The sequence below is a fragment of the Apis cerana genome, linkage group LG6 (genome assembly GCF_029169275.1).
Source record: "Apis cerana isolate GH-2021 linkage group LG6, AcerK_1.0, whole genome shotgun sequence".
Classification (NCBI taxonomy): domain Eukaryota; kingdom Metazoa; phylum Arthropoda; class Insecta; order Hymenoptera; family Apidae; genus Apis; species Apis cerana.
In genome coordinates this window covers 10,669,579-10,688,552 of record NC_083857.1, presented here as the reverse complement: position 1 = coordinate 10,688,552, position 18,974 = coordinate 10,669,579, and the positions used below count along the sequence as shown (strand labels likewise).

Below are 18,974 nucleotides of genomic sequence, written 5' to 3'. Positions count from 1 at the left end.
AATATCAGGGAAATAACAGAGAAACAATTCTCGCCTCGTATCCTCGTTTTTATAGAAGGAATGGAAAAACCAAGCATCGATCGAAGCGAAAAGAAAACAAATAACTGGCTCGATTTTCGAAATATTCGCGACTTATTTCTCTCTCGTTGAGCATAGTCGACGTTGTCGTTCGTGTACGAATTGACACACGCTTCGAAGGCGCTCGAGGCAACGTACGAACCGTAAAGTCGTGTTTGAATGCCTCTGAATGACCGCGACCTCGGTGACGAGACGCAAACATGGAAAAAAGAAACGAACGAAGAGGTCGTACGTCGCGGTGAGTCGACGCGTGAAATAAGTAACTGTACTCGGTGAATGAAACAGGTATTTCGAGGCAAGGATCAACCGATAGATTTCATCGGTTATTGAAATCTCCTGCTATACCCTTTATTTTCTTCCATTAACTTAGCTATTCGTGCAGCTGGTAATATTGTATCGAAAATCTCCATCTCTGGAAGTAAAATTGCCCCTCTTTTCGGGATGATGAATTATTCTATGTAACGCGATTTTATTCGAGAAATCTTCGAGATTTAAACGGATGAATTTTAAAAAGTTTTATTGTGCCGATACACGTAAAATTTGGAAAAATAATGGAAATTAATTTTTGAAATTTAAAACTAATCAATTTATACTATTAATTGAACGATTATATTAATGTCGCTGTCGATGAGATCTTGGTATCAAATATTCTAATATTTAAAAAGATTTATCAAAAAGCTTTATTTCTCGCGTCAAATAATTTTAAGAATTTGTAAAAACATCAAAAAAAAAAAGTGTCAACATGTGATATCTCATTCTTTGATATTATTCTTAACTTTTCATTTAATTATGCGTATCGTGTACTTTTATGATGAGAACAGAAAATCGAGGGATATTGAAGAAAATATGAAATTAGAGGTTAAACTTTAGTAAGGGCAAAAGTTACACTTTGAACCCTGTTGTAAGAAAGGTTTTCGTAACTTTCTGCTGTTACTAGTTATACAAGCGTGTAAGTTGTTTTTTGAAAGCTTCCTGCGGAGCTTCTTAACCAACATTGCAGCCACGTATTTCCCGGGCGAAGCATTACAATATTAAGTTTGAATCCGGTGGTGCATGACCTTACACAAGGATTTGCAACGTATAATATTATGGAAGGATACTTTATTCGTATCTTTTATTCAAAACTTATACAAAAAAATATATATATCATACATATATTATACAACTTAATATTAACGAAATCCAATTTCACTGATTAATGAACAAATAACACAGAAAATGAAAAGAGAGAAGAAAACACGGAGAGGAATGGAAAATTAAGAAAAAAAACCGCTCGAATTTTCTCGAAATGAAGGACAGTTTCCTTTTTCTCCGCTCGTTGCTCCGCTGCTGAACTGAAAATCGCAAGAAAAAATATATAAAAAAGAGATAAATAAGTAAGAATAGAGAGAGAGATATAGAGGGGGGAAAAGGAAGGAAGAAATACAAGATGGCTGTTCCACCGACGCGTCCTCGTCGTTCTCGCATATTCGCATCGCGTCCATTGCATTATTAATAAACTTCGTGTTACGTCGAAGACAAAGTCACACGCAATATGCAAATTAGGCATTACTCATTCCTCCGTCGTGTGGAAATCCACGGGCGGTCTGTGCTCGCTTCCGCGAACATAGAAACGGGGCCAATGGTGTAGGAACGACCGTGTCAGATTGTTACCGCGAAAAGCATCATCGTTTGTCGTTCGTTTCTTTTTCCAGTTAATTTCTCTTCTCCCCTCCCTCTTTCGCTTTCCGTCCTTCGTTTGTATCCACGACGAGGTTTGTTTAAAAAAATGCACAGTGTTTCGCGAGAAATCGGGGAAAAAAGATCGGAGAAAGAGATATCGTTCGGATCGTTAATAATTGTATTTATTAATAACGTTATTATTATTATTTTATTGTTCATACATATGCGTGTGCACGCGCAATAAAGAACTCATTACTTTATTAATATATCGTTATTAAAAATTTAATTGAAATCTGCCATTTTTACAAAGTTTCCAGTTCCAGTTGCGTGCGATGCACGTATCGCGTGCGTGTCACAATCGATACCGCAATGACCAAAGTATGCTTCGACCGGTTTGAATCACTAATTTATGCCCCAGCCAACGGAATATCGTGGGTTTCGGTGCGTGAACGCTTTCGCGGCCGTTTTCGTTATCTCATCGCGAATTGGCGATAAGAATGGCTCGAAGAAGTTTGAAATTAACCGCGATCTCGTATCGATGTTCAAGAAAGTCACGAAAAAGATTAAGTAGTCGAAATTAGAAAGAAGCTATCGATCGCTTCGTTAATTACACCGTTTATATACCTTTCTCTTTTACGCGATTGAACGCGATTGTGAAGAAAAAAGAAAGCGTGACACTCGTTCTCTCGACGCACGAATTTCTTTTCATTTTCAATTTAAGCATATCTCGCGTCAGCGTATCAGAAAATATCAGAGAGATTACAACTCTCTCAATTCTCGTAAAAGTCATTCGAGGATTAAAGAGATGGATTCGCGAACGGGTGGAATTGCGAAGATATCTCGTTCTTAGATTCTCGAGCATCCGGATCAGTCAAATTGGCATCAAACAAATGTGTCACGAAGCGATAAATATGTGCAAATTTGACGCAGTATAGAAAGGTGTAGTGTAACAAGAGATATTTTGGAACGTAAAAGGAAAGTATACGAAAGTTTGGAGAAAAACGAATTTTTGAAAATTCTATCCAAAATGATATACTTCCTTCTTGTGCACATACATCATTTGTCTTGCTTTCGTGCATTCAACCTCGTATTCCACGGTCTTTTGATCGCCGTTCTTGATGATTTTCTTGTTAATTCGTGTATTGTGCCGAGCCGAGTTTACACAGGAAGGTAGATGGGAGAAGAGGGGATGAAAAGCTATTAAAACCTGACGAAATCTGGAATTTTTAGTGTCGAGAATTCGACGAATCGAGAATCCTCCTTTATACTTGATTATTTTATTAAACGATATATTTGACATATTTTAATTTGATTAACATTCGATTAACTTTGAAAGATTCGATCAAAGTAACAAAACTACACGTCTGACAGACACGATGGTCGCCGTGATTTTCGCAAGAAATTGCATCTCAAGAGTTTCGAACGTACTTCGGGAACGCGCATCTCGTTATTTCAGGATCGATAATTTAACTAGAAAATCGTTGCAGAATTTCGTATAACGAGTTTGACAATTTTATTTAAAGTTCACTTGACGAAGCACGTGCGCTTTAAGATGTTCGTTCATTTTAATGAAAATATACGTGAATAATTGTAACTACGTGAAAATTATGTTGCGAAGCTCTTGTTAAAAAAAAAACTCGTATTTGTGCGGAAAAAATATTCGCTCAATTGTTTAAAGTAAAGTTAAAGCTCAGATCCACACAATGCTCTTAAAATTTAAACGAAACCATCAGGGATCATATTCGACTATTCAAAATTCGAAGAATGCAATAGAAAAACTTTCACCTTTCATCAAATAAAAATCTCTCCCTTGCAAAATGCAAAATACATTATCAGACACGGTGCACAAAAGAGATACTTCGTTTAATCGCGCATGCTTTCACGGTTTTGCGGTTTACGCGAGAGAGAGAGAAAGAGATCACTCGTCAGCGTTCTGACCGACAATGAGGCAACCGGATAAATAATTAATCCGCGAAAACTGACCTCTTTGTCGTGCTCGTTTTTAGTGTTTAGCTGCGATAGAAGGTAAGGAAAGGAGGCGGCAGGACGAGGCGAAAGAACGGGAAAATAAACGCCCCGCGTCCCAGTTTACATTTCATTTTCCTCTCCAAATTTGGCGCGACTGTATTCCCGCCAACATTTCATTCGCTACTTTATCTTTGTTCCACGGCTCCAGTGCTTCTCAACTGTCGCTTCCCCTCCCCTCCCCTGTCCTGCGTCGAGGTGTTTCAATTCCCTCGCTGTGATCCATTAAAATTATGTAAATAGAGCAATGGCGTCGGCGCATAATGAAATTCTCCGATGGAATGAATCGAGAGTTCGTGCGCTCGAACCTGTCGCCTCCGCATTCGCTAAAAATATATGCATTATGTGTATCCCTTTAAACAGGATCTCTCTTTCGCATCGAAAAAATGGAATTAACGCAATTGGGATCACGGGGGGAGTGGAGAGTCCCGGGATGAATTTTTTTTTTTAAAAGGATTGAAAATTTTCGGGTCTAGATTCTATCGTGATGGAATAATTATGAAAATTCACTTTGGAATTGAAACGAAAAATATTTTATACCGAAATGACTGGGAGAGGGGGAATTTTTAAAGTCGACTCTCGAGAACTGCATATGTGTAGTTTTTCTTTCCTTTTTTTTTCTTTTTTTAATTATTATTTTATATTGTTATTGAAATGAACTTTGTTGCTTTTTAATTTTATCTTCGGGATATATGGTACGATTTTAATAAAAATAGTTTTTTTCAAAATTTAAATTTTCAATAATCCATCGTAATTGTATATACAGTTAAGTAAAATCATTTACGAGACAATTATCATTCTACATTTTTAACTTCCTTTTGCACTAAGAATCACCTTTCTTCGATTAATATCATGATTTATGATACATTTATTAATTTACGAAAAAAATCGATTATACATACGCCGTATTTTCAACAGCACAGAAAATTTCACAATTCGTTTCCTCTCGAAAACGAATTCTTTTTTTTCTTTTTCATTTTTCTTTTTTCTTTTTTTTTTTTATCACGATTTTCGAAACACCCGATATAACAAGGAAGAGGAAAAGAGGCCACGTGGACGTAGCCTGCCACGGTTACCATTTAAAGCGCGATCACTGCCGGGTTAATCAAGCTTCCTCGGGGATACGGTGGAACAGTCGAAGGGTCAAAGTTTACCGAGTCGATAAAAATTTACGAGAGGAAGACCAAAGGAAACGGTGTGCTCCACTTTACTTTGTTTCCCCTCCCCCTCCCTCCTCATTGACGTCAAATCTCTGTCCCGTTCGGCCCGAATTTCAGCCTAGTCACTCTTGTCGACGTCGTCGCCACGCTTGTCCCGCGTTTATTTATCGAAAAGGTTTACCCGACGAGACGCCTGCACATTGTCGGCCGATGAAAATCAATCTCGTGTACAACATCAAATAAATGACCTGCATCTATAATTGAAAAGGGTTAGAGGCTAGTTTTAATGGATTAAATTATTAGGTTGATACGTACACGATGCTTTTATATATTTAATCGCGTTCCAAACTGATTGATTATTTGTGAAATTGTAGGGAAAGTAATTTTTAGAAAAATAAGGAAATCTTTTAGAATAGAAGATATTTCAGTATCGCGTAATGAAGAAATAAGACGATCGTATCGGCGTCCAATATTTCAAGTAATTTTATTATTAAAGGAATTAGAATTAGTTTGATACAAATAAACATATATTACAGAAGCCAAACTGGACGCGTTCATCCGTACGAACAAGTTTCAAACCAAAATCTGTTAACTAGATCCAACAAAAATCCGGCAACCGAGGCATAGAGCTTCAGCGTATCGTTGTTAAAATTACTTTTACACCGCAACAGCTGCCATATAAAAGCGCGTTCGACAAAAAAACAACGAAACAAAGGTGGAAAGGAAACAGTTCCGTAAAAGATTTCCAAAAAAAAAAGGAAGAAAAGAAAAAGGCAAGAAGAAAAAAAAAATACGCATCGTATAACACGACCGTATGAAGTGTACGAGCTCGAAGAATAGAAATTCGCGTTGTGTGTCGGCCACTCGAAAACTTCGTCTTATTTCTCTCGTTTTCCCTTCGTGTTTCCGAGCACGAGCGCGTTGCGCGAAAATGGGAACGCGTAAGGGGAAAAGTTCCTTCCCCCTTTCTTTCCTCTTTTTTTTTTTTCTTTCCCCATTCCTCCTCTCCCTTTCGACGTCCCAGGTGGAAATCGGACGCGCGTCGAAAGCACCCAATAACACACAATCGAGAAGTCGACTGCTCCCGCTCCCGCCACTCGATATTCAGGCAAAATGGAACGCGTTCGTGGCTCTGCGTTATCGTTCCACCCGCGTTACCCATTTTATATCCATCCAGCGTGGCTCAGTTCGCCTGTGGCCTGTTCTGTCGCGCTGGCAAAATGGATGGTAAAAAAAAAAAAGAAAAAAGAAAGAAAGAAAGAAAAAAGAAAAAAACAAAAAAACCGTAGCTCAGTCTACGACTGCCACGGCCACGCGTATATCCCCCACTGATTTCAAAGCTGCGAGGGATCGCGATCCGCCTAGAATCGTCTACCTCTCGTAAATCTTTCTATCTCTATTATCTTTTAATCCTATTTTTATTTTTTTCCTTTTTTTTTTCTTTCGAAATTGACAATATTTTTTTTTTCATTTCTCCTTCTTCCATTTCGTTTATTTACCCGATATTCGTTGGAACTGTGATCCTTTTAAGCCTTTGGACAGAATCGTGAGCGTAACGTCGAAAATGACCGAGCGAATCAATATTTCGCGACTGTTCATTAAATATAATCGTGCAAATAATACGAAGTCGGGTAAATAACGGATTGCTTGATAATTAGAGATATTAATATCTGTTGTAAATAAACGAGAAAATCGGGAATCGTATGGTGGGTGTGGGAAAAACATCGAGGGGGAGGGTGGATGTGATGATATATTGATTCAACTTTTATTTTTTTTTTTTTTTATCGTCATTTTCGTATACTGGAAATGAACGTTCGGGCAAATGTTGTGCAATGATTGGCAAGAGTTAGTCGAAATGATATAAATCGTGTAGATTTATCTTGCAAAGTGTATCGAATATCGTGCAATTATTCTTTTTCATCGTTTTTATTGTTTTTCTCGTTTAAAACCTAAACTTCTATTTAATCAAATCGTGTACGTGTTTCCAAAATTTTTCAAAGTTTCGATTGGATTTAATATCGTTATTCTTTTTTCTTTCCCTCACATTTATAGTAAGCCTTTCTTTGTATAAAAACCTTCTTTGATTGTCGTTCGATGATTCATTTAATGAAATTCATCGATCGATGTGTTGTATTGATTAAAATTATTATACCGTTCATTTATGTTCGAATAATCGAATCTTTCTACTTAATCTCTTTTTGTTTCTTATCTTGTTATTCTTGTAAATTCAACTTTTAAATAATTGTCTTGATTAACTATAGAATATATCAAAATATTAAATTTTCTTCGATACTCGTCAACAACGACGTTACATCAATGACAAGAACAAAATGAAAAAATTTATACCATCGTATTATAGAATTAAAAATTTAAAAAACTATTTTCTCAAATTTCACTTGAATTTTCGTGTAGTGAAAAACAAGGAAAAAGATAAAAAAGGGGAAAAATCCCGTACGCGTCTGTTTGTGGCCAATATTAATCTTAGTTTCGCGGGGAAAAAATTCGATTCTCACGCGAAACCGCACGCACGAACGATCAGATCCGGTCGACGTACCGTTGCAGAGGCCGTTGCTTCGCGATGAACTTTCGAACTCGTTTCGAAACATGAACAGATGTTGGCTCTTTCGGGTCCAATTTATCAACCCGTGGATCCGTTTCGTGGCGCGCTAAGTGCTTCTGAATTGACCTTCGAGTAGCCCACGTTAGAATCCCCCCATTATGGCGTCGCGTGTGAGTTATGCTCGCGTTACTTTTTCCCGACCGCTGTTATACTTATTCGTCGCTACAATTTCCTCTTACCTTTCGATATATATATATATATTCTTACGTCACAAAGATAAAGAGAGGATGTTGAAAACGTATTCAAATGTTGTATCGTGCGAAAAAACAACAATTCATAAATATATCGTACCATCGTCGACTAAAATCTCTAACGAAATTGTGGAGAGAGAAAATGAAAGGGGCGAGAAAGAAAAAGAGAGAGAGAGAGAATAAAGAAAAGAAAACTCTCTCGACAACGTTTAGAACAGCACGCGATGGAACGAGGATACGGAAGAAGTGATCCACCGCGAGCAATTTTATCCTCAATTTGCCAGGTAGAAAACGACGCCACTCAGACGAGCGAGAAGCCACTCACTCGTGGCACAGTAGACACGTCGAAAGGCTTGAGGCTCGGACAACAAGTGGTGCTGTAACGAGCTTTTTATGATGAATGTGTTGTCCCCTCCCCACGTGCGAAAACGTGACTTTCTCGAGCACGTGCTCACCTGGCCGGTTCGCGGCTCCTTGACCCGTGAAACGGCTTCAGGCATTGTTTACCGCCGCGAATCTGTGCAGTTCCCCTTACAGATAAGAAACGTCGCCGACGAAAATATACGAGGCACGGAACACGGGGGATACCGGCCTGCAAACGACTGGGAACCGATGAGATTCGAGCTGGATTAAGGGCGAAACGACGCGCAGAGGAACACGGGAATAGGCAGAGTAATGAGAGTGGAGTTGGAAATGGTTTCTTCGCAGCGATGCTACTTTGTGCTACAGGTAAGTATAGCTGTGGAACGGACGTAGCTCGTAAACTTTGTCGGAAAAATTTGCGCGTTACGACAATCGAAACGTATAATTTGAACGAGGGGGAGAAGGGAGGGAAGGAAAATTCGAGTCTCGTTCAAAGTAGGATGATATTTTCTTGAAAATACGAACGTTGAAATGTTCATTGGTGACTGTTTATTAGTAATAATCGCGATTGAATATAAGAAATAAAATGATAAGATACTTTTGAGTTTTTTTTTGCCTGTAAAAGTACTTTAAGATTTTTTTTTTTATTATATATAAAGATAATTGCATCCAAACGTTTAGTCAATTCTGCTAGAAGATCTATTATATTTCGACGACGATTGTGTATTCCGGGGGAAATATTCTCTCCAATAAATCCGAGAGATTTGGAACAGCTATGGCTGCATCGTTAGTCCAACAGACGATTCTTTTCCACTTTGATACGAAAGTTCAATGGAATACAGCATCAACGGCTTCGTTTCTCTCGAACTTCGTCCTCTCGCTATAATCAAGGGAACCCGCAAATAAATCTTCGTTTCTTTTCCTTCATCTTTTTCCGTACCATCCTTTTTTTTTCTTTTTTTCTTCTTCTTTTTTCATATTTATCCGATAGCTTTCGGCACTTTGTCGAATATCTCGACAGAGAGCGCCACCGATATTTGAATAATTCACGTATTTCGATCGTATTTCCTCAAAAATATCGCGCACCGTAAGGAAACCGCATTTTCAAAAATGTCAGAAGTATTCGTCAGATCTTGCGCGAGGTACGATCACGTTTTGACAAGCATTCACCGAATCATTTTTATCTCGAAACATCGTCCATTTTCTTGGGGTAGATTCAATCACGATCGTCCATTGTTTTTACATTAATCCTTACTTATGTTTGTCATTCACCTTTTTTTAAGTAATTCTCTAATAACAAATTTGTAACTTTAGAGCTTGTTCGAACGCTGATATACCAAATAATCCGGCTGAATTTTAAAATCTTCTAATGAAAATTTAACATAAAATTTTAAATTCAAACTCGAATATTAAAAATCAAATAGAATATTTTTTATTATTTTATTTTTAACTTGGAGCATCCACGTATATACATATACAATAGCGCGGAAATAATTTTTTATTACAACGAATCGCAGCAACGAATACATTATATCTTTGCAAAACGCACGGGATATCCCCGCATATGCGTGGCTCGAGAGAGATAAAGTTTTAATTCGTTCTCACTGATGCGTGGAATAATGCGCGGTGCGTCATTGAACCGTGTTATCGAGACACGGAAATAAACCAGCCCGGCACGGCTCATACGTTATTCATTACGATTTTCACTTTGCAAATTGTTTTAACGACAACGCGTTTTCACCGACTGTGAAGCTTTCAAAAACGATCCCCTTTGTCGCGGTCACGGTTATTATTAAGACCGCGATAAAGGAGACGACGGGTAATAAAATATCCGAACCCGCCCTTCTTGTTTACGTATCGGATAATCGTCTTTCTATCGCCCCGCCGCTTCCAATCTCGCCCACAATTAGAATTCGACGCGGCGACCGATCGTTGGCGGAACAAACTTTTAAATTTTTCTACTTTCCGCGATCTTTGTTAACACGAAGCTTATAAAGTGATAATATTAACTTGGTCATATTGTTCGTTTCTATAGAGAGTCGGGGGAGGGGGATTATTCGGCGAAAGTTTTTATAGGATTAGCGAGATTGAAGACGGATACCCGGGGTTAAACTTATAAAAACGCGGCCAAGTTTCAGGGGGAGGAGGGAGATTATAGAAACGGGAGTAAGTGAAAATTATTTCGCGAAACTTTTCACTGTCTACTTTGGCGTCCTTTAAGAGCGTTACGAGGATAGATTCATGGTTTGCAATATCCATTGTACGAAGTGTCGAAGTTTAAATTAAAAATTTCCCGTTATTTTTTTTTATTATTGGTAAAGCGTTTCTCTTAATAAAATTAAAAAGCTGTGCTTGCTCGTAATTCTTTATCGCGAATTAATTTGTTTCGATGTATGTATCACGTACCTGCATGAAGTTTTCTCGCGACAACAAGTTTATACAATTATCTGGAACAGAAGAAAAATAAATGGATAGATGTAAATGCAGTTTATTAATGTTCGATATATTATCAATCATAATGGATCAAATTGAAATATTTTAGCTTGGGTTATTCGGCTTCCGAATAAAAGTCGTCGTTTCATGCAACAAGGAATAGAAAAATAAGAATGCACGTGTATCTAATTCTCAATTCCCATTCTTAATTTTTTAAATTTACGTACATCCATATGCAGATATTGAAATAATCACATCGAGGGATTCTTGTAAAAATCCCCCCACCTTTAAAGATCTTTAACCAACGTCTTCGGTAAAAATCTGCCAGGTTTGTCACGCAAATCGTAATCCCTGGATCCGAGGAAGCCGAGCACCCCGCCCCCTCCTCTCATCCATTATCATCGAAAGCGGATTCGAGCGCTTCGGCAACTTTCAAAGAAGAATTTATTATAATCGCATTCAAGAGCGTCTTATGGCAACGACTGCAAAGTAGCTATTCCACGTGGTGCGGAGCGGGGCCGAGGGGTGGAAGCTGATTGAAACTCTGAAACATTTGCTCCGTTGGGTAACTTAGCAGCCAATCGTCGCAGATAAGTCGGTTTCTCCTCCCCTCCCTCCCCCTTCCAGTTAACGGTTTCCTTAATTAATCGTCTACCGTCTCGCGGTTCGCATTCCCTCGCGACGACAACGAGGAAGACGACGAAGGAGATGGCGAAGGACGGATATCGAAAACTTTTCCCTTTCCTCCCCCCCTTAACTGTTACTCTATTAATTCACCATTATCGCGAAAGTATAGCAACAAACCAGAGAGAGGCCTCGTCGAAGAGGTGCAAGGATGGCCCGAGTTAATAGCTTCTCTCCGTTCTTCACCACCGCTTAATTGCTCGGTAGATAGCGCTCGAATTTCGCGCGCATCGTCCCCACTGTGAGGTTATGTAATTAAGATCGGCGCGATTTGATAGAAGAAGAGCGACTGGGATGTGAGCAAGGATGTCGATTTCTAGTTTTTTCTTTTTTTAGAATGGAGGAATGCAATTGTTTTAAAATACGCGAATAAATCATTGAATTTAATGTCTATATTGCTCTGTTCTTCCGATCGTGATTTTGATATTTATATAAATCATCAAGGATTGGTATTATCAGAGATGAAATAAGTATTTCTTTGTCTTATTTGTAAGTGAGGGAACAGATTAGTGATTGGAACTCGTGATTAGCGGTTTGCGGTGTAGAAGTTGGCTAAGTCTGGATTAGATACACATGACTGACGTTTATAGGAAATTCCACTTTAAGGAGTCTTCACAAGAAGAACACTCACAATATCGTTAATGTTCGCTTTACGAAGAATTGGTATATAGAAGTTGTACATAGAAGAAGTGTTATCGGAGATTTAACTTCTTTCTCAAAGCAAGATAAGGGAAAATTGCTTGTCTGTCGAGGAATTCTTCTTATACTTGGTATAAACGATCTTTGAAAGCTCGAGGAAGGGAGAGAATCGATAGATTGAGGCTTGAACGCCGATGAATCGTTCGTTTGAGCGTTGAACGATTTAATTATCGAGAATCGTTGATTTGAATTTTTTAACCGATCTGATTTTTTTTATTTGTCTCTTTCCATGCTGATCGACGAGTGAATATTAATAAATAAAATTAATTCCAATCCTTTATCAAAGGATTGTAAATTGTTCTGTTCGTTTCACGTTTGAACGGTGTGTACTTTAATAACCACGATATTTGAACTTGGATGTTCTCTTTGTTTGCAGGCGAGCAGACTTTGCTCGTAGTGCGCTATATCTTTATTTGCCATGCGCCACACCTGCCAACTATGCACAATTGAAAATTAAGATATAATATGAATTTCATATTAATAAAGGATTAAACGAGAAAGAAAGAAAAAAGATTCGTAACTTTTCTTATCAAATAAATATTTTTACATAATATTTATAATATTTCAATATTAACAATATTATTTAATTCTATACTTATGATCTTTAGAAAAAAAAAAGAAGAATTGGAAACCGAAATATCGATACCGGTAATAATAATTAAGTAATAATTAAAATAATATATTTGATCGAAGAATTATATGTAAATTATATTTACATTTCTCTCGATACATTAAATATCAAAACAATTCAACCAAATCAAACTATTAATTGCAACCATTCACGCAAATGAAATTACGTTTCCATTTCACGTTCAAAGAAAATATATCCCAAAAATATATATTTCACGTTTGAAAGATCTCGTAATTCGAGTTTTAAATACGCTTTTATTTTATCATAATTGTAAATAGATGTTTCCGCAATGAGAAAGAAATGTATTATTGATAAAAAAAATTTACGCTTATTATGAAGAAATAATACTCGAATATTGCGTTTTATAAATGCTAATATCACCTGGATTATATGATAATTCATTACAATTATTCGATTTATTAGACTCATTGTGATAACATTATCGTCGCGGTTGTTGGAATAACTATAATAATAGCGGAATTTCAGGAGGATAGTTGACCATTTCAGCTGTACGGCTAATACAGCTTAACTTTGATAATCGAATAAGGATTGTCCTTTTTGCAACGGCACTTGATACTATAATTGGAGTTTAAACCGTGCTAACCGTTAAAATTTACTTTTTCAAATTAACTGTTTTATCGTTGAAATTTCATGGAAATTAATTAATATATTTGTTTTATCAGCGAATTTCCAGAAATCGTATTATTCATCGATCTATATTTATCATAGATGTGAATGTAAATTTTATGCAGGTATATCGAAATAGCTTTAATAATTGGAAATTTATGTCGACAAGTTGCGATACACGCTATTTAATTGCATACAAGAAACTATTATTGTTGCAAAATAACTACCGCATCCCGATATTGTTTCGTTAAATTCGATCATTCGCGTAAACAATAATTAAACAATATCAATTCTCCGTGATTTCATCAATTTATACAAAAGCATTTTAATTGATGTTCCAAAAAATACAACATTCGTATACATCATCGAATATCAGAAATATCATCTACTCGTAACGTATCGAATATGCGATAATTAAAAAAAAAATCTTCTCTCATATCAAAATGTTATAATATTTTTTGCTAAAATTCTTTTCAAAACTTTTATCCGTCCATTATTTACGACTAGTTAAAAACATGGTATAAAATCATCGTTAATTTATAGAAAACTCGAATTTTGGAAAGAATCGGAATTTCCATCTAGATATTTCGCAACGAATCGAGATTATTGCCGATCCATTTTCTGCTCACGTTCCAAGATTTTTGATGCATCAAGTTAAAGTAAAGGTAAAAAATATCAAGCAAAGTATGATGAATTTCATCATCGAACACTTTAAAATTAATCATTGATTAATTCGAATACTCGAGAATCGAGCATTTTCGTCGTTCATCGGAAGTCGTAACCGATTTCCTGGCGTGGACAGGCCGTCGTTATCTACGAGGGTCAGCTTTGAAAGGAAGGAACGAGGCCACGAAGGTCGAAGCGGCAACGTTGATTCGAGTGCGTGGAGAAAGTCATCAACTGATTAAACGTACGTGTATCGTCGTTTTTTTACGCGATTTTCGACCCGCTGAATATTCAAAGTCGGCGTCACGCCTCTTCCGTGATTTGATTAATTGCTATGCCGACCCGCTATGCCTTAGAATTCTTTCCCTCCTCCAAGGAATTCTTTCCTTGCTGAACGACGTTTGCTCGTGGAAAAATATTTCGACGCAAAGGAAGGCGTAAAGACGTAAACAGAAAAAGTTTCGAGAGGAAATAGAGCAAGATTGACGTGCCTTGATAAGAGAGATTTTTATGGAATTTTTATTGTTACAATTTTTATCGTCATCGTATTTCTCATTGTTTAAACATCGGGAGAATTCGAAAAATTTCAATATAGGATATAGATTTCTTATCCACTTATTTTACAAGAAATTCGCCCCTCTAACAATCATTCTCACTACACTTTGAATTTAATTTACTTCTTATTCAATGAATATCGAATCTCAAAGTCGATCGAACAATCCTCGCACTCAACGATATTCGCGCTCGCACCTCGCTAACACCAACGTGGAGTGGCAATGAAAGGACAAAAGATAGAATTGAAGTAAGAACGCGCTGAATAAAACACGATCATTTCGACGCTCATTTCGACTCGTTCAATTGATTCGAACGGGGTAGCTGAAGTGGTGTTTCAAAAGGGGGAAGAGGTGTTCCTGGAGGATAAGAAGCGCGGAGGAGAGCGTCGAGTGGCGGATAATAAAGGAAAAATGGCCATTAAGGGGAGAAAAAAAACGGTGTTGATTGAATTGTATAATTTAATTCGTTGTTGGAACGTGAGTTTGTGAATGGAGTTTGCGGAGGGAACCGCGGGGTCTCGAAGCTTTGTCGAAAAGACGCGCGGGATTAAAGTAAGGTGGGGGAGGACGTGGACGATAACAATCGACGATTTGGATCCATAATCCGCGTGCCTCGTGCTCGTCCAAACAGTTTAACTTGGGGCGAAACTTCGGCTTCGAAACGCGCGTGATAAACGATCGAAGTTTCTCCTTTCATCGGTGGTCGTTCGACGAATACTCTCTGGATTCCGGCACGTCGTTGACGCCTCGCCTCTTCCACCTAGGTGTCGCCCACCCTTTCCTATCTTCTCGCCTTTTTGCTAAATTATTACGTCCCGATCCATCGATCCATCGCGCGTTCATACGTTTTTGAAACCGTATATCTCGTCGCTCCAATCTTTCCAAGTGCAATTTTTACTTCACGTTTATTTTGCCCTTTCAGTTTGGCATTACATATGTATACATTTACAAATTGCGATTTTGTAACGATTGTGCAATTGCTTAATAGGTGCGGATATTATCTCAGATGTTATCTTTTACTCTATCATACGATAACATTCGATTATATATATATATATAAGTCATGTGTTTCTCGAAGCAGCATTTCAATTTATATTTCAACAATTTCTATAAAAATTTATATCGTATTTAAAATCGAAGGTGTCACTTTAATATTAATGTTCAACCGAGAAGAAGTGAAATAACTTCTTCCTGAAACACGCGTGGAGAATTGTAACGCGCGATTTTCATTAAAATTCTGCGTGCCGAGTCGAAATTATATTACATTTTCAAGTTCAAACGGAATAATACGAGAATCTTGTTGGATCAACGATACGGAAGCGCTCCAAAGTTTCGTTCGTTCGAACGAAACTTTTCGAAAGCACGAGAAATATTCTCTTTGGCACTTATCTATCGCTTTGTCAACTTATCTATCGACACATTGGTTGCGCGGGTTAAGTAAAAATTAAAGTCTTCCAAAAGGAAATGAATTCTTGCGAAAATTTCGGCGCTGTCCGAGCTGTGCGCGCGTTGTCGAAGGCGTTGAAGGCGCTTTAAGCCTTCGCGGTCGAGAAGTTAATCGATACTTGAAGAAAGATTCGAGAGGGGTTTGAAAAGCTGGCTTAACTTTCGCTCGGCTGGTAATAAAGCGGCTTACTCACGTCTTGCCGAGCACATCCGCCCGGGTTCAATCGCACCGCGAAATTGGCAAACTTGGCCGGTCCTCTGCTCCTCCCTTCTGTTTCTCCTATTTGTCCTCTATCTGTTCACCGTCACTGAGCACGATCATTTGTGAAAACTCTATCTTATCCACGCTTTCACGCTGTCTGCGATGCACACGTATTTTCTAGGAACGCTATTTTTTTTTGTCTTTATTCTTCATTCAATCGTTCAGTTGTATTTAAGAAAGGAAACGTGGTATAAGATTGAACGTCGCGTAATACAGCTAATAGATTAGATTAATCAATGACGGTATAAATAAGATAAGCTTTGAAATTTTTCTTTCGAAATTTTTATCAAAGTTTTTGATTTTTTTTTAGATAACGATTCTTGAGGTTAAAAGTTTTTACACTATCGTAGAATTAGAATTGTGTCACTCGAAGAAAAAAATATGTTAATCGTAACAATTTAAATACTATATTTTTCTTATCGTATGAAAATTATATCTCGAATGTATCAAAATAATCCTTATCGGACGACCTATTTTTGATCGTTTTTTTTTCTTTTAATGATTCATCGAGTGAGCAATTACAAATATTTTGATATTTCATTATCAATTATTTAAATGTCGACTTACTTGTTATAATCTATGTTAATCTAAGTTAACTTAAGCAGAATTTACTCGTTAAAATTACTTTCTCGTCAATCGTTGAGATTCGATTTCTTTCCAAGATATATATTATCTAACATTAATCATTTTTCGACAAACGCTTATTCTAAAATCCTTTTCAATTCCATTTATAAAGATCTTAAAAATCCAAAGGCAAACGTAGCATAATCGAGAGGATAAAGATCATGATTTACGATGATATAAACCTCAAACGAGTTTAAAAAAAAAACTATATAAATCAAAGATCACATGCATCACTTTGTTAACATAGAAAACAAATCCTTGCTGCGTGCTATGAAAATCCAGTCAATGAAAACAAGAAGCAATCTCGTGGCATTCCCCGCTAAATAACAAAAATACCAAACTGATCTTCTTCTAACCAAACACATATCTCCCACTGAGATTAATTTGGGATGCGAGTACACGTGTTATGCATCGATTCACCGATAGCCGCACGTGTTCGTAAACGGTAGCCCTTTATAAAAATAGGAATGACCTATGCCAACGATCTTCAAACTCGATCTTCAAACACGATCCAGGGTGATCGAAACACACTCAAAAACGAGCAGTCTCATCTCCCTTGATATTCGCGTTTCAAAAATATCTCTAAGCAGATATAATACCATTTTTATCGCGATACACGTTTATTCGCCAGCAGTGATCCGGTCGTTGTAAAACGTCGACGAGGATAAACGTATACAGATATCCGTACGAGGCATCCGGTTCCACTCTGAAACTTTTATTTTACACGACGAGTAGGCGTGTTACGTAGCAGAGAGCCTCTGGTCGAGGAGAAGAAGTTCGCTGGAATATCCGTCCACGCAAAGTGCAGAGAGACGTAAATTGCATGGAGGACTGGATTCGAGTGAAGATTCGAGAGAAGAATGAGGCGGTGGGCCGCGAGAGCCTCGAGCATTGGATCGATTGCGCTCTCTCTCTTTCTTTCTCTTTCTCTCTCTTTCTCTCTGTACATAGCTGCGTGCGAAGGAAACTTGAAACCCGATGAAGAAACGCCGGTTCCATCCGGTCTTCTGGAAACGAGTTTTTCCATTTGACCGAAAATTTTAAACGTTGAAACGTTTTTTAGACTGGAATCGAGAATTTTAGAGGACATTCAATTAGTGGGATGATTGATGGTTATTGATTGTTTTAAAGGTTGATAGAAATTGTAATAATGGTATAATGTCGCTCGTGTCTTGTGAATGTTTTTTAAGGATATTCTAATTGATTGAAAATTTTAGTTGTTCTTTGGATGTTTGGAACGGAGAGAGAAGAAATTTAAGAGATTAGAGAATTTTAAGAGATTTTTGTTAATTAGAATGTGAATTATATTTTCCAGGTAGCATAAATGATATACTTAAAAAATATTTTATATCTAAATTTCGAATACTTTATATTAATTACAATTTGCTAAAATAATAGCAGAATTAAAACTTTATAGTTTAATTAATTCTTGTATATCAGAGATAAATTCGTAGAAGTGATTGTTCAACATTTATTATCATTCTTTTATAAATAGAAATGAGAAAGTTTTGTTTTGTTTATCGTTTATCTGATAATCGTTAGACTTGATACTTAGTTCTTGACAATATCAAAAAATAAAACTATAAAGTTCTTTAAATCTCGACTTTGAGCTTCGATCTAATATCTTAAACTTTTTGAAAATTTTTAATGCTTTGAATATCCAATGATTTTTACTTTATCCTTATAATGATGAATGTGAAGATTAAATTCTTAATATCTCATCAGAGATTTTCTAGATTTTTAGATTTGATAGATCAGAAATTTTTAACTTAATTAGATATAATCAAATCACAAAGAACAGTTAATTAATAGCGATTTAAATTTTAACAATATTTAATCGAAAAATTAATTTATCTATTAGAATATACAATTTATTTATTATATTCTAATTATAATCATTTTTAATATAATTCGCACAATAATATTTTTATGATTTTATTCTTTTTTTGTCTATTTTTATATATATATATATAAAGTCTTTCATAATTGTAATAATATTGAGAACGAAACAGACAACTCGGCAGAAGGAATTTTCTTAATAGATTGATAGCAACGATAGGTCACCGATGATCAATACCATGGAATTTAATTAAAACGCTTCGAACAAATAGTCTTTGACAATTTTAAATCATTTCTCGATACCTTTTATTTTAATTGATATAGGCAATATTTTATATTAATTCGCATATTTTGTATTAATTTTCCACTATATATTAATTATTTTAATTTCGCATCAATCATGGAACGTT

The 18,974-nt window shown here is 36.6% G+C and overlaps 1 protein-coding gene across 7 annotated transcripts in view; it reads right to left on the bottom strand.

Annotated features, from left to right (window-relative positions):
* LOC107993834 (leucine-rich repeat-containing protein 24) overlaps positions 1–18,974 on the bottom strand; it is a 314,678-nt gene that overhangs the window by 138,903 nt on the left and 156,801 nt on the right. For 3 of the 7 annotated variants that reach the window (XM_062076331.1, XM_062076329.1, XM_062076332.1), the window contains one exon: positions 10,506–10,546. The exons of 1 other annotated variant lie outside the window; for it this stretch is intronic. The gene's annotated coding sequence lies outside the window, so the exon portion shown is untranslated. Of the gene's footprint in view, positions 1–10,505; positions 10,547–16,033; positions 16,449–18,974 lie in introns of those variants that run through there. 3 more of the 7 variants (XM_062076327.1, XM_062076333.1, XM_062076328.1) reach the window with 2 other exon arrangements.